At 48.3% G+C, this 16836-nt stretch overlaps 1 protein-coding gene across 1 annotated transcript in view; it reads left to right on the forward strand.

Moving 5' to 3' along the window:
* The first annotated feature begins 4747 nt into the window (after positions 1-4747).
* Positions 4748-16836, forward strand: part of LOC119402724 (uncharacterized) — a 40925-nt gene continuing 28836 nt past the window's right edge. The window contains exon 1 of the mRNA XM_037669817.2: positions 4748-4789. The gene's annotated coding sequence lies outside the window, so the exon portion shown is untranslated. The remainder of the gene's footprint in view (positions 4790-16836) is intronic.

The raw sequence follows: 16836 nt of genomic DNA on the forward strand, positions 1-16836 counted from the left end.
GGAGAGAGAGGGGGGAGGGACGCGCATGCGCTGTGCTCATGGCGGCGTGCGCAGGAGAGAATTTCGGCATGTCTAGCCCGCGTTTCAGAGGAAGAGCGGAAAGGGGAGGGGAGAGGGGAAGGAGGAGGGGGGAAAGGGGAGGTGGAAAATGGGAGAGGGGAAGTGCAGAGGGGCGTGTGGAGAGACAAAGGGGAGAGGGGAAGAGGACAGGCGGAATTGGGTGAGGGGGAGTGGAGAGGAGGTGTGTGGAGGAGGGTATGAGCCATGCGCAGTAAGGGTGGTCACGCCCGCACACCACCACCACCGGATTGAACTCCGCCATACGATACTTTCGCATCTAAAAGAGATAGGAAACAGGGACGAGGCAACACAGAAAGAGAAAAGCAGAGAGAAAGAGAGATAATCAAAAAAAAGAGAGAAAGAAATAGAGAATAAGAGAAGGAGATGGAATGAAAGAGGAAGCGAGGAATAGAGAAACGAAAGAAACAGAAAAATAAAGAGAATCAAGGCAGGCCGTCGGCCTCCGCACTTCCCCCTGACAGCAAAATTTTTGTTGGTGACTTTTTTACTGTAATTTGTAGCTTTGGGTCTGGTAATCCCTAAGTTAATCGTAATGCTCTAGCGTATCTTATAACTAATTCTAGCGTAGTTAATTGTGAGCATTTTAGCGTCACTTCAAAACGCCCGCCTAAATACCACAAGAAACTAGCGACCCATGCGGGAGCGTCAAGACCACGTGCACCTCAAGCTGTGGTGACGTAGAAGGCGCGGTTTTCAAATCGGGGCCCCGCGCGCGGTAGAGATTGAAAGTATGTGGGTGACCCCTCACGAAAACTACCTCGAGAGCAGCCCGACAACAGAGCGAGAGGGGTGCGGAACAATGGGCCTCGCCGGGTGCCAGTCGTCGTATTGTGCACGTGCGCCCCGCAAACCTTCTGTGACGTCCACAATACTCGCTTTACTCGTGGAACGTCACGCGGGGCCTCTATCTACGTCATACCAGGATGTCGCAAGTGCAGCCAACTCAAGTGAGCACTCATCCTTACTTTAAAACCAAATTAAGATATCTTAAAGGCAATGTTCGTCGCTAATAATCGGTCAGATGTGTCCCCGTATACAGGAAAGTCAAACAACACAAACATCTCGAGGTTTCAATTTTGGTGTCAGGGGTCCTTTAAGGCTTGGCACCACTAGGGCGAAGCTGCCTTAAATTTTTTGGTGTGTCAGTTAACGCCACATTTTGTAATGCGCCAGTGGAGTTGGCGCTGCACCCACCGCGGTGGACTAGTGGTTTGGGTGCTTGACGGCTGATCCGAAGGCTGCATGATCGAATACCGGCCACGGCGGCCACATTTCGATAGAGGCAAAATGCTCTATAGAGGCCCGTGTGCTCAGATTTAGGTGCACGTTAAAGAACCCCGGGAGGTCAGAATTTACGGAGCTCTCCCTACGGCAGGGCACATATCTCCCTTAGCCAGCCAAATTCTAAGACAGGCTGCCACTGATCCAACCCCGAAACGCATAACTTGGGTTCCTGGCCATCAGGGCTTACGAGGTAATAAGGCCGCTGACGCGGCCGCCCGAGCGCTTATCCACCGGTCTTCTCACCCCAGCTTTTATGACTCGATAAACCGCTGCTGCGGTTCAGAGGAATTATTTCCTATTATCGGGACACTCACCGCCTTTTCCCGGCTCCTGCAAAGGGGCTGAGTAAGGCGGAGGAGCGAACTTTAAGGCGCCTGAAGACAGGCACTCTACTCTGTCCTGCCATTATAAAACATCTTGATCCGAACACAGATGGGCGGTGCCCACACTGTGGGGAGAGCTGTGACATCTTCCACATGCTGGTGGGCATGTACAAAAAATTCCCACCTGCCCTATTTTTCTACCCCTTCCCATGAGGCATGGGAGACTGCCCTCCTCTATCGATCCTTGCCGGAGTCTCAACGGACTCTAATGAGACGACCTCCCCCCTCACCCTCACTTTCGCAGTTGCCCTCCCCTTCTCCCTTGTGGTGTGGAGGGCACGAAGCATATACACACGAGCGCTAAGGAAACCAGTTCCAGCCTTGAAGAAAAGTCCACTTGTCGAAAAGTCGGCTGGAGCACCCACCCCGTTTACGGATTTTTTCAAGTTCCTGCTAGCAGCCCTAGGTATGGCTAGGCTTGGCCATTCTTTGGATTCGGTCGCTTCCCAACACTACGCACGTGTTTCTGGCAGGAACCTGTCACGTGACTAGCTGTTACGTAATGTGATTGTAGTCACGCGACTAATTGTTACGTGATGTTACGCGATTTTAGTCACGTTACTAGTGGTTACGTGATATTACGTAATTTACTCACATGACTAGATGGTGCGTGGTGTTACGTTATTTTAGTGAGGTGACTAACTGTTACGTGATGTCACGTTGTTTTATTCGCGTGACTAGCTGTTCCGGATGTGACGTGGTTTTACTCAAGTGACTAGCTGTCACGTGATGTCACCTAATTTTTGTCGCGTGACTATTTGTTATGTGGCGTTACGTGATTTTTAGTCACGTGACTAGATGTTACGTGTGTTACGTGATTTATTCACGTGACTACATGTTACGTGATTTAGTCGCGTGACAAGCTGCTACATTGTTTCTGGCAGGAATCTGTAACGTGACTAGCTCTTACGTGATTTTAGTCGCGTTAGTTATTTTACGTGGTTTATGGTGGGAACATGTTCACGTGGTTACTTTTACGTGATGTTACCAAGTTTTAGTCACGTGAATAGTTTTTCCGCGATGTTGCCTGATTTTTAGTCACGCGAATAGATGCAACGTGATGTTACGTGATTTTAGTCACGTCGTCACGTCACTAGATGTTATGTGGTTTTAGTCACGTTTCTAGATGATACGTGATTTTAGCCGCGTGAGTAGTTTTTACTTGATGTTTCGTCATTTTAGTCACGTGACTGATACGTAATATTACGTGATTTTTAGTCACGTGGTAGTTATGACGGAAGATTACGTGATTTTTAGCCATGTGACTAGTTACGTGATGTTACGTGATTTCAGTCATGTTACCAGATGTTACATGATGCTACGGGGTTTTTGTCACGTGACTCATTTTTATGTGATGTCACAGGATTTTAGTAGGGTGGGCGAATAGTAAGATTGAGGTTCGAAGCAAATAGTGATCTTGTCGAATAACTAGGGATCGAATATTTCGATGCCCCGCCACGGTCGTCTAGTGGTTATGGCGCTCGACTGCTGACCGAAAGGTCGCGGGATCGAGTCCCGGCCGCGGCGGCTGCATTTTCGTTGGAGGCGAAAATGTTTGAGGCTCGTGTACTTAGATTTAGGTGCAGGTTAAAGAACCGCAGGTCGTCGAAGTTTCCGGAGCCATCCACTAAGGCGTCTCTCATAATCATATCGTGAATTTGGAACGTTTAACCCCAGATATTATTATTATTAATATTATCGAATATTTCGAATAGTATATATCACATATTAACTAGAGCTGTGCGAATCGCAAAATTTCGGGTGCGAAGCGAATTCGAAACTTTTTTTTCTAATAGTTAGAAGAGAAATTACAGAAAAAAAAGGTTGCAGAGGATCCCGAAACATATTCTTATATGAGATAGCCACATGAAAGCGTTCATTTTGGTTAGGTTGGTGAAGCGCTCGAGGAGTAGTGTTCCCTACTTGTCTTATTAAGAATGAGGCAATGCAGAGGCCGAATTGTATTTATTTACATGATTTAGTGCGACCAATGTGGTGTCGGCAACACTTCACACGTGAAAGGAAAAGCTTGTCACAAACGAGCACGTCAACAAAGCGCGCGCGCGGCCGCTCTCAAACGGCACCGAGGTAGCACGGCGTCGGCCGCTCGACCAAGGAGCGCGAACAACGAAAAAAGTATTAAAATACGCCGGCGCGGCGCTCCCCCTCATCCACTCGAGCCAGACGCAGACAACCAGATCAAACGCCCGGTAAAGCCTGGAATCATCTAGAGGGAAAGCAGGATGCAACGCTGAGCGACGCCGCCGCGAGTAGAACCGGCGAGAAAAAATCTCGAAAGTTCCTTAGCCTTGGCTGTGCTGCACGCCGAAGAACCCTCCCGACGCTTCTAGAACCCGGGGGATAGGAGATAAAAGCGTGCAACGACGACCAGCGAGCAGTGAGTGAATCAGTCGGTCTGGAGATGGTGAAGTTATGCTAAGTGCGGCTCCGTCAGCCAAAGGAGGCGTGTTTATGATGCTGTGCGGTCAGTCGATCGTCGATCTGGAAGAATCGGATGACGACGCCGTGTGAGCCGTGACAAGTTACGTCGACGGAAGGAGCAACGACAGACAGCGCTGGAGTTGGCGTGAGTGTTTCCTAGAAGAGAAGCATTCAAGTGCCGTCCAAGAATTGTGGACAGGATACGCAGTTGTATATTCAGGACTTTAATTGTTCTTGAATATGAATAGTTGTAATGCATGAGATTGCATTTGTAGCGCGTGATCTGTTCGTTTAGTTCCCGTTGTGTTAACACCATCTGAGTTATATTGTGAAGTTGTAACTGGTACCAGCCGAGTGTGCATGTGCTTGTGATGTACTGCCTTAACTGAGAATATATTTCGTTTGTGTTTTCGACTTTCGGCTCTGACTCGGTCTTTGGACCACAACCGGCGTTCGCTGGCGTACTAAGAGGACCAAATCTAAATTGTCCGCGCTTTTCGTGGTGCGTTTCGGGGGGCCGATACGTCCGCCCTTGGAATCCGGCCGGCGATTGCCATCCCCATTAGCGGCTTTGACTGGGAGCAGCTACACGCAGCAAAGTAAGGTTTCAAAACCCATTATCAAATGTATGCCTACATGAAACAGTTGAATCGTTTAAAATATGTTGAAAGTAGGGAGACACGTTATGTGGGAAATTATGGATAGAACACAAAACTTCGCCCACTTAATTGGGATCTGCAGTAGAAGTAAACATGGACAGGCTTTGCCTTAGTGACAAGTGAAAGTAACAACAGCCACTGTTAGCTCATGGAAATTCCTAGGTTAGTTTAATTGGAAATAACATTGACGAGGTAATATGATAGGGCTGGGTTAGAAAAGTGGTTCAGCAGAAATATGTCCCGTGAACTACAAAGTTTCCGCTTCAAGTAACCGGTATAGTTCTATCTTTGGCTAAAGATCACGTAGATTTGAGTAGTTCATACAACGTTTTCGAAGGTATGCTTTTAATGAACAATATCATTATGTCTAATACGTCTTGTGCGGTCCGCTTTGTTAAATATTTCCTAAATGAAGTGCTTCAAATTTGATACACATGCTGCCGGGCTATGAGGTGCGTCGCAGAACGTTGGACCCCCAATTAACGACGCCAAGGAGCATAAAAATAACATACCGTTACCGTTGGCGAACTGTTAGTTACACAATATTTCTTGTTCTATTCTTGCTCTTCATCACACTTCGAGATTACAAAGGGCCTCCCCTGTGAAATTCTTTTAAAGTGATGTTGGTAGTGAAATCGCCAACATGTTCTCACTGAACTTTTTGAGCTTCTCAGTGGCAGCTTCGACCAGTTCACTGTACGCGCAGTTTGGGTATCGGATCCTTGTCTTACCGAAGCGTCTCACACCTGTCTCCATGGCAACATGTGCCTAGCTACAATAACCTATTTCTTCATATACTTATGTTTTTATATTAAGAATTTTTATGCTAAGATAGGAAATAACCAACATGTTTTATTGTAGCAATTAACATAGGTTATTCATTTTTTCTGACCATGTGGCTGTGTACACAAGGCATGTCCTCCGCCATATGTTGCGGAGACCTTTGGCGACATCAAAATACCAAAACAGCGGCTGTATAGAGTCATTAAACCATAAAGAAATAAATACAGGGATCCTTAAGAGATGTTACTTAACTAATAGCTAACCTTATATTCCCAGAATTTTCTGGGAATATAAGTTCTTCCCAGAATTTTCTTAAGGGTGGACATATTGAGAGCGGGAGAGGGATATATTTATTAACTTTTATAATTTCAATATTTCAAACTTCCCGTTTTCGACACGCATCCACATGCCATTTCTGTGGCACGTGTAACATGTAGTTTCTGTCATCTCTGACGCACGTAGAAAACGGAAGCACGGGGCACTTGTGGTCTAGCGCTGGCACAACAGTTGGATTTCTCAGAAACCGCCAGGCCACCTTTCGTACTCCTTTTTTCCATAACCACGTGGTGGGAAGCAAGGCTCGCTGGCCTTGCGCACGCACATTTGCAATTTATTGATTCCTCAGGCGCGCATATTAAAGGGGTCAATCGAAGTGGTGGGCGGTTTTAGTGTTGATCTAAAAATACTACGTTCATCGTTCCACGATTCGTAGTTTGTTTGAGAATAGACGTCCTTTTTCAGCAGATTTTGCGCCTTGTTAGCCTTCTGTTTAATAGACGGTATTATTCTTATCTAAATGCTTCACCAACAATTATCGCCAGCATAGCATTGCAGTTTTACATTAAAAGTAAATAAACGAGGCGCCGTTTTCAATTCTCACGGTTTGTCGCAAGACTCTTGTGTATGGTGGTGACACTGAAACAAAACCGAAGCCGCTGATAGTTGAATAGTAATGACTAGTAAGGAAACGGGATTTCACCTCCCCAGAGATTATGCCCAACATAAATTCGTGTTATATTGAGCGGTAAAGGCATTAGAGACTCACTTGCGGGCACATCCCGCCAGTGTAAAATGAGCAGGACTATGTCTACAAATCGAAATCTTTCGTCCTAAAAAGCTCGCATATCTTTCTTGTAGCTAGATTTGAGTTGTAATGCGCATTAGAGCACCTCATGGAAGTTTATTGAGGGTGTGGGTATATGAAGAACAAATATTGTTCTGCGCACTCCTTTTGTGCTTTGTTGTATGAAATGTATGAGTAGAATGGTTCAAGTAATGTGTACTATGCAGGAGAGCGTGTGGATGCTCTAGTTCGTGGTGTATTTTAGGGGAGAAGCTCCTAAAGCCGTGGGTCTGTCCCTCCTAGCTCGTACGTGACCGCCTATGCCGCGCGTATGTGCCAATGGTGATGGCAACGAAGCAGCGCGAGTGTTCTTGGCCCAGCGCAGGGACGAAGAAGACGTTGCAGTTCTTTCTCTGATCGATAAAGCGTGTTTGTTTGTCGTGCTCCGTGTCCTCGTCGATCCCACGTCGTTAGACTGGTGGAGGTGCGGGGTAAGCTTCATGCTTGGCACTCCATCGCGGAGCCGACAATCAAGCCCGGAATCTTCCCACGCGTCGAAACACCGGTCCACCGATTCAGTCGCCGTCTGCTAGTCGCCGTCATGACCGTGTACCTCGCACCCAACCTGTCTATCGGGGACGTCAAGTCGCTTATAGACGCTGCGTTACGTGTCTACGACAACAAGTACAAGAACCGTCCGTTTGTGCTGGTTGGGGACTTCAACGTGGACCTCATTGCCAATCACTGGATCGTGCAGCACATGCTTTCCAAATACGCACTCAGATGTATCCATATGCAGCCTATCACGATCCGAGGGACGCGCATAGACTTAGTGTTTGCAAACTTCCCACTGCAGCCAGTACAAGAACCTCTCTCGCTTCATTTCACGGACCATAACGCCGTCATAATGAAGGGACCTCGCAATCCAGCTGCCATGACAACGACGAAATGAAAAGAACAAATGAAGAAACGAAACAACAAACGAACAAGAGCAAATTAAAAGTTGATTTTGTATAATATACGCACAGTCTTACGTCTTTTTAATGATGTAATGGGCTAACATTCACGGGAGAGTTACGGTTTACCGATGATCTCCCCCTCTCGAGCTTCGCCCACTTATCATCATTCATTCCGTGGATATGGCGTGATTTTTTTGTAATAAAGGAGACCATGGCACGATCATAACGATGATAGAATGAGTACTGAGTACAACCTGCTTACGTAAAATTCGCAGATCAACAATACACCCTGCTCTGTGCACAAGTGCGCCATATGAACCGTTTTTATGACTGTTTTAGATATATCGCTTTATGTGCATGGTTATACACGCAACATCTCTCTCTAAAAGGGTAACATTGTATGCCTGCGGAGTTTTTGCTCCGGTTTTCTACGAACCAATGGAGTGATATTTCAAGAAATGCAGCGTCTTCAGTGTCGAAAAAAACATGGCTGATCCCTCCGTCATAGGAATCGGTATAACACGAAAGTGAGACGTGTCTTCACAGAAGTAGTGCTTATCGTGTATTGATATATGAGAGCTTCCACAATGTCTCTTGGTGTTTGGCAGCTATAGCACCGTTTCGCGTAGATGCACCCATGTTGACGCCTAGTGGCATGTCTCCATCGCGACGACTAACGCCCATGATCATGATTAAACCGTTGTGGTAGCTGAAGTTGTGAACATATATTTGGAATCAGCGAATTGTGAATCGCGCGTAGAGATGACACCAACAAGCTCATAATCAACACTGGTACCCGATATGCACTTCTTCAAAACGTCGTCAATCAAGGAGAGAAGCGGCACGGTGTGCGCTTACTAGTAATGGGTTACCGACGCCTGTGTTCATGCGTACACTACCACACTGCGCTTCAGCAACACGGGAGGCAGAGGTTCGTAGCTTGAGCCGCAAACGCGTGCGTCCCGCTGGCCTCTGTCTCGCTCCACCAAGGCACGACATTCGCCCGTCGAAATCGCGTCCTTTTTGCAACGCGTATTGCAGCAGTTTTGTTAGTCGGTGCTCTCGCAAACGAAGCAGTCGGCGGCGGAGAAACCCCGTTGGTGCATGTTACAGTGTAATGTGGAACTTGCACTAATCCGATCATAAGCGTGCGCAGGGTTCCCCTTCAGGGGGGGCGAAGGTTCGTCGCAGCGCCCCCCTCCTTATTATGTCAATGTATGCGGCTGCCTTTGCGCCCCTCTTCTCGCCCCCCCTACAATGTATAGGGCTGACTTTGCGCCCCCCCTTCTCGCCCCCTTGCCCCCCCCCCCCCCCCTGCGCACGCCTATGAATCCGATGAGACGGCGCAGGCTAACACGAAGCGAAATTCAAAGAACGTAACTGCGTCTAGGTTCCCTGAGCGACGCTAGCGCGGCAAGTGTCCCTCGCGGGTATCGAGACGCTTTAAGCATGACGTCCGATATCACGCGCAATGTCGGAGTAAGCGCTATACTCGCGGACAACTTTTCTTGGCAATGAAGCGAAGGCTACAGAGCCAAATCGCGAATATCCTACCGCTCGTGAATGTAGTCCCACAATTGTGTCCGTATTTTCTGCGTGAGGTATCAAAAATACTCCTTTATTTTCCGCATGTGCCCCTTTCAGACAGGACGCAGCTCACACCAGCGAGATATTTTCATTTGTTTTGCTTTACACGTTGTCACTTTGCGTTTATGAAGGCGTGAGAAAGTGGCGCCTTTTACGTGTACGTCAAACGCCAAGCGGCGTCTGCGTCGATATGCAACGCTGATTGCGCGTAGCCATCAATTTGCACAGGGGTGCGAAGCGCGCGCCATACCGGACTACTTCGCGTAGAAGTACATGTGCAGAAGCTCCGCCCCCGTAGCTTTCCCTTCATTGCCAAGAAAAGTTGTCCGCGAGTATAGTAAATGTCGATCGTGACGCATTACTTCTTTTTACCTCTCACAGACGGCGGCACCGCCCTGGGCGCCCCGCCTACCTACACCACCAACAGAGAGCGCCCTGCGAGAGAGAATGTGTGAAAGATATAAGGCGCGTTCGTGGAGTGTCCGTCTTCTGCGAAGTTAGCTTATATGGTTGAGCGTCGGGCGCTTATCGTCGCGGCCGCAAGGTTGTGGGTTCGATTCCCAGCGGCGGATCCTTTTCTTAGTTTTTTCTTTCTCACCCGTTGGCGTCCATTTTATCAACGTCATAACCGTGACGGAAGTACTTGGTGGACCCTGGCATAAAACACTTTCGTGTTAAAATTCTCAGCTTCTAAAATTGCAGCTTCCTTCCACTTGTAGCAACATGCGCGTTAGACATGCCACACCATGCACCCTAAAACTGACACCATGATGGTATTTTAATTAGTCGGTTCAGTTTAAGGCACTTATGACTTGCCGTGCCTCGCAGCATTTTTTTAAAAACCTTCTTTTGAAGAGTGTTTTACGAGGCATGAGGGCGAATAATTGTGATATCAAAGTGTTTTTTTAATGTAGTTGCGGTGAGCAAAATGCACAAAAGATTAAAGAAAAACAGGACAGGACAAGTGGTTAGCCTTTTTCTTCAGTCTCTCGTGCATTTCGCTCAGCGCAATTACACTAAAATGCCATGCCAACGAGCCCAAGTTGCAGCTTTGCTGTCAATGTGTCAACATGTAGTTTTCTTCGGTTGCAGTTTCTGTAAAAAAAGTTTATGATTGACAAGGGAGTGTCTTGAAATGAAACGTGGAACACACACGTAACAGCAAAATGTTTGGGTCTCCGATCTGGAGAACCCCAATAGGGAACCGTTGATCTCGTAGAACGACATCGCGAGCTACTACAGAATGTCGAGACAGATGAGACCACCACCCCACTCCAATTTCGCCAAGTGGCAAGAGACCACCTGGCGACGACTTCGGACGCATTCATTTCCCTCCCCGTATGTTTACTCATGTATACAACCTGACCTCATTAGTCCGATTGTTCATTATGAAGAGAAATAGCTACTTTCTCGCACATTCTTTGGAACTGCAAGAAAGACATTACCCTACGTAGTCATTTGGCCACCCCCTCACCTCTGGAGTGTGAAGAAATACTTTCATATCTATCAGCCCGGGGACCAGCCTCGGGCCATAGTAGGGCCGGGGACGTGGCTGACAGGTATCGCCTGGCGTAAGCTGTGGCATTTGGGCTAGTTGTTTGTGGTTAAACAGGTTGAATAATTCGGCGTAAAACGAACGACGACTGAGGCAAGGAAGGGACACGGACAGCAGCGCTGATGTTTGTGTCCCTTCTTTGCCTCTGTCCTCGTTCGTTTTGCGCTGAGCCATTCAATATAGTGCGATGCCCGCTTCTTGCTTTATTTTATGTATTCGAGTTTCACCCACAAAACCTGTTAGCGACGTTCGGCACAGACCGCGCCACAATGTTCGTAAAGCTTCGCGATTGTGCGAGATCATTCTGTCAAGAATACGCGCACGACGCGAATAGCCAAGTTTTTTCGAGAGCTTCAGCAAGCGCGAGAGATAACTCTAGAACCTTTGATGCCGCATGTATGGATACCGACGCGCCTTACCGCAGATCAGATTATCGACGGCCGACGCTCTGTTCGCCGCTATCAGTGCATAGTGTGCATTGCTGCAATTTGACTCTCCGCTTCCCGGTCACAAGTTCAGCCAAATAAGGAGCTTGATCTTGGACATGTCGACTGCTGCCATTGTCAACGTCATGACCCCGTGACAATAGACTGGCGACTACCTCCCTTCACAGATGACTCCAGGGTAAGCAAAACGTTTTCTTCTTGTCAGCGCACATTAGAAAGACCTCTTGGAGTAATGGGAGGTAAGAGACCTTCATACTGTGCCTTACCACTCAACAGTACGGATTGTGCATTGTCATTGATGTGCTGCTAAACAGTGACTTCTTGAGCATTGCACGAACCACAAGGGATAGGAGTCTCATGCCCCAGAATTGGCAATCGCTTCATGCATACGGGAGTGTCATGAGAGGCTGTACGATGTTCTTCCTCTGTTACCATTGATGGGTGCGCACCTCGTGGGAACCAAGTGGCGCTAAGGAAATGACTGGAATACATGCCACAGCCTACTGCTGCAGTTCACAAAGCATTACGGCCTTTACTGGAAGAAACAGAAGCACGTCGTTCTCTCAGAGACGGCAAAGGTGGAGTCACCAAAAACGCCTTCTATTAATCGTGCTGCGCCTCTCGAGCGGATTGGTCATCGTCTTCCTCGGCGCAATCGCATAGTTGAGCCCAAACAGGGACGCGGCACTACCAAGCCTTTACCGAAGATCACGAGTGCGTTGCCCAAGCCTTCGCATCGGCCCACAGATACCAAAATGCCACTAAAACAAAAGAAATGCCATATTACGACTACTACACGTGACGTGCGTTCCTGAAACCTCGCGACCATAATCTGCTCGATAGACATACATTACGTAATGCAGGAATAGAAGTTTTATCCAAGCTTCAACGAAGACGTTCAGGTCCATATAGGAATACGAAGAAGCTTGGCTGTAGTCAAGTACTGCTGACGCATTCAAAGACAGGATGACGTCATGAAATAGCGCCTAGAGACAAGGCTTGTCTTCTTCAAGGTTGTATGTTGCAGCCTTGAAGAAGACAAGTCCGCTTGTCGAAACGTCGGCCCCAGCGACACCCCGTGTTTATGAACTTCTCATCTCTTCAGGCTTCCATCTTCCACTTAACTTCTTCCTTTTTTGAATTTCCACGTATATCTTGCCAACACTGATATGATGCATCGGAAGGCCTGTAGTTTTGGCTGAGTGCAATTTTGATGTGGCTCTTGTAGAGCGCATACAAGTGCAGTGATAACTGTATATTAAATTAAAGCAGTTTCTGTTGTACAAATATGACAAGTTGTTCGGAGTTGCACTAGCTGCTGACAACTGAAATGATGAGCACAAGAATCTTTGTTCGCCAAGAAAACCTTTGTGCGTCGAAAATTGCGAGCACAATGGCTGAATATTTGTCTAGTTGTCGGGCGAACTCTGTTGACAGTTGCGTCCGCGTTGGCGCTTGTAAATGTACACCCACGAGCGTCTGAAAAGAAAGAGACAAAAAATTCACGGACGATCAGGATACTGCTTACTGCGAATTCAGAGCGCAGCTTTTTATGTTTTGATTTTGCGATAAGGTGAGGTTCGACTGCCTGGCTAACCGGGAGACCGCGAAAGGCAGCGCGTGGGTGCGTTCCACAACAGACACCGCCGACATGCCTTCGTTCACGCAGTGCTTTATTTCCGTATGTGGTATTGGTGGACATCCTCGGCGCATACCTTAGTCAGACGTCATCGGCGACCGCACGACGGCGCGCCCTACTATGGTGGCGCGAGTGGCCCCCGCAGAACCTGTCGCCTCGCTACTATCGTTTCTTCCTCCTCGCGCTCTCCTCGCTATCACTGTCTTTCTTCCTCCGCTGCGCTCCGCGTTCGCCCTCTTTCGTCCTCGTTCGTCCTGCCGGTTACGACGAACGCCGACGCCGCTCAACGCGGGGAACGGGCGTCTAAGAGCTGCGCTCTAGAACTTGTCTATTATGGGATGCACTTGTGCCCAGAAAACTAGATGCAAAATCTAAGAGCCCGCTAGAGCGCTCCCCAAAAAGTGTTCCTTTGTTTGTTTGTTTGTAGCCTACCAGGTTTGGCACATACACTCTGCAGGATCGGTCAAGAAGATGTATTGTAGTCTATTAATGATAACTACATTAATGTTTATCTCCCTATCACTAAAGTAGAAAAAAATTGCAGAGCAGCGCACGTCTTATCCCAAGCCTCGCAGGTCAACCCACTTTCTCGTGCCCGTGAGCGATAGGCATGCGTTGCGCTGTCACAAGAAGCGCGAGCAGGCACGAGGCATTGCAGACGCTAATACAGCGGCTCGCTAGCTCTCATGGCAGAACACTTCTTGGGGCAGTCTCTCTCTCGCTCTCTTTTGTCCTCGTTTGCTCCATCGGTTACGCCGACAACGGCGACGCCGCTCAACGCATGAACGGGCGCCTAAGAGCTGCGCTTTTATAAACAGGGTTGTGGTGTGCGCGAGACGTTGTATCCCGCCATATATGGGCATACCGACGATCCGCTGCGTTTCATGGTGCCTTTGAATGACCATAAAGTATTCATCGGCGGGTACCACGAATTTCCGCGTAGAGGTGAATGGCGTTAGAAGTCGCTATGATAAAATAAGGCATCGCTGTTTCCGGAGAAAACAGTGCATCAAGAGAGGTGTTGATGAGATAATCTCGAATAATATTGGCCAAGAGTTCGACGCTCCTCGAGAAAACCCGTAACAAAAACGAAAAAAAGCCGCACCTCCCCGAAGGGGATTGTGAGGAAATGCGAATGCATTTGGGTGCACCCGATGAGTGTGCGATTATTTGATGAAGAGAGACGAGAGTGTGCACGTAGAGGCGTAATGCTCGAGTTGCATTGTGTTACACTTCGTCCTAGCGGATTCGACTTCACCGACTTCCATCGCTATCAAGACACCAAAGCGCGCGCTCCCTGCATGATATATATAGGTCCGAGCGCGGACAGGAGGAGCGCTCGAGCTCTACCGTTGTCAGAAAGGAAGGGGAGCTTGGCACTCGAAAGCACCATGTCCCAGAGTTCATAACACTCATCAACCCCTCATCATCCAAATATGTCCGTCCTGGCAGGGTTCCCGCCCCGGGTTACAGAGCGGGATCTTTTTGTTTTGAGCGAACGGTCCTCCCCGGACAAGGGTGCCGCGCCCACTCAGCGCGAAGCGCCGAACAGACGCGACAACTCTCACGGCCCCACGCCGACGAGAGGATCGGTACCTTACCCAGGCAAGGGGGTCACTCTTTTGCACAGCAGACGAAGTCAGTGCGCACGGAGATGTGGCCATTCCATACCACCGGGCGGTTGAAAGCCGCCTCGGTTCCCGCTCTATGCGAACGGATACGCTACGGTCCGTCGCGACGAAAAAGATCGTCGCGCACGAGACAAACGTAGCAGAGTTGTGCCTGCTGGTTTCCGGCCAGCGAGCGGCTTGAATTGCTCGCGCAAGAAAGTTGCGCGGGCAGACGACCAATGCACCCACGCCGAAAGCGCGGCGAGCGAAGGAAACGAGTTCGGGGCGGAGGGGAAAGAATGCGAGCGCCTCCTCTCTCCGCCGAGCTACAGTAGCCGAGCGAGCTTCGCGATGCGAGCGCCCTCACCGGGTACACTCCTCCTCTCCCTTACCCTCCGCTGCTCCGCGATGCGAGTGCCATCACACGCCCGCGCGCTCCTCCTCTCCCTTACCCTCCGCCGCTCACCACCTGCTCCGGTTGCTAGGCGCGGCGCAGCTGTTGCTAGGGGCGAGGAGGAGCGTGCGCGGAGAGATCTGTGCGCACGCCGACCAGGGACGCACGACGACCCCCGGCTAAGAAATGCATTCGCATTTAAAAGAACTCGTGCATTCTTTGAACCACATTGGTACTAGCAGTCTTGTGGCGCCACAGCGGCAATAAGTTCAACTAGGAAGCTTCCGCCGATTTCTGGGCACGCAACGGGGCGCACCTGCCTTTTTTTTTCTCGAGCGGCCGTGCTTTAACAAACGCAGCTTGGAAGTCTGTGGTCATGCGGCCGAGACCAGCTTGCGTGAACAATTGGCACGTCTAACCTTGGCGGGTTACCCAACGGATGTTCTCGTCTCGATATCATGTACCATGCGAAAGAAAGTGCAAAGTCATCATAGCACCAGAGAAAACAACCAGCAGAAAGAAAATGAGGCGGTCATCCCATATGTTCATAAAATTTCACATGGACTGAAAAAAATGGCAGACCAATTCGGTGTGGAGGTGGTTTTCTCCGCATATAAAAAGTGAAAAAAATTGTGCAAGCTCACAGAACCGCTGGGAGATAAACCTAGAGGATGCAATAAAAAGCATCAAAACTGTTCTGTGGCCTGGTAGAAAGGGCGCTCTACAGCTTGCCATTGAAAATAATAAGGCTGTAACTGGGGCTAGCTGGAACGACCTCATCTTGTAATGCGCTGTCAGGAGTGACAAGGAACAAACAAAACGAAGAAAACGAAAGGTGATTGCGCACTTTCTTCACCCCCAAACGTGATACCTTATGATAAGCTGTGATACCTTATGTGCACAAGCTTTCAGACAAACTGAGACAGGTGGCCCAGTGGTACGACGTGAAAGTCCTGTTCACACCATCAGGCTGACTAAGCACCGTTGATTGACCGACCCGGAGGCAAGGGTGTAGCAGGTCTGTGGTACAAAGCACAGGCAGCCCTTTACTGAATGCGCAGAAGGGGTCGACCCACTTATTCGGCAGTGCTTTTAGTGCGGAAAATTATTTTATATTATATATATATATATATATATATATATATATATATATATATATATATATATATATATATATATATATATATATATATATATATATATATATATATATAATTTTCTGACAAAAGTTGTTGCAAGTTCATTTTGCGCTGCAGATTTTCAGAACTGAAAGCTATCTGCTGATCACGCGCAAGGTTCATAACAGGACCTACACATTTTAGGAAATTTCCAATTTCTAGAAAATTGAATTCCTAACCCGCGTTTCCATGATCGGGTGACGGCGCTTTCGCTGGACAATTGTACAGACTATCGAACGCTGAAAAAAATATGAAAGACGCCATGCCGATTCAGCCCGAAAACAACGTTCCGGGGACAGCTACTATCTATAGTAAAACTGAAAGTTACGTTAAAAGGCATCATTTTGTAATATGAAAGCAAGAAAACAAAAAAAAAAAACAAAGAAAGAGAAGGAAAGAAAAGAAAAAAACAGTAGATCTGGCATGCCCACGCCGCTTCGCTTTCTCCTATTTCCCAAAGGGAAGTGCTCCTGAATATGGATGGTTGAATGACATATGAGAAATCCACGTAGAATCTTCTTTGGGGGTTGCGTAAACGACGCACAAGCTCGGAGCTTTATTGTGCGTTGTATTCTTCTCTAGAACGTTGTTGTCGGGTTGTATCGAGATGGCGCCTTTCATCTTCCTTCTAGAACTCGTCAGGGTCTGGAATGGCTCCATGGTACACGCATTCCGCAACAGGAAAACGCGTGTTTGAGATCTAAATTTCGCAAAGTTTGAATTTTCCTGATGTGTACGGCTCCCCCCCCCCCCCCCCCCTGTCGGCTTACATC

The sequence above is a fragment of the Rhipicephalus sanguineus genome, chromosome 8 (genome assembly GCF_013339695.2).
Source record: "Rhipicephalus sanguineus isolate Rsan-2018 chromosome 8, BIME_Rsan_1.4, whole genome shotgun sequence".
NCBI lineage: Eukaryota > Metazoa > Arthropoda > Arachnida > Ixodida > Ixodidae > Rhipicephalus > Rhipicephalus sanguineus.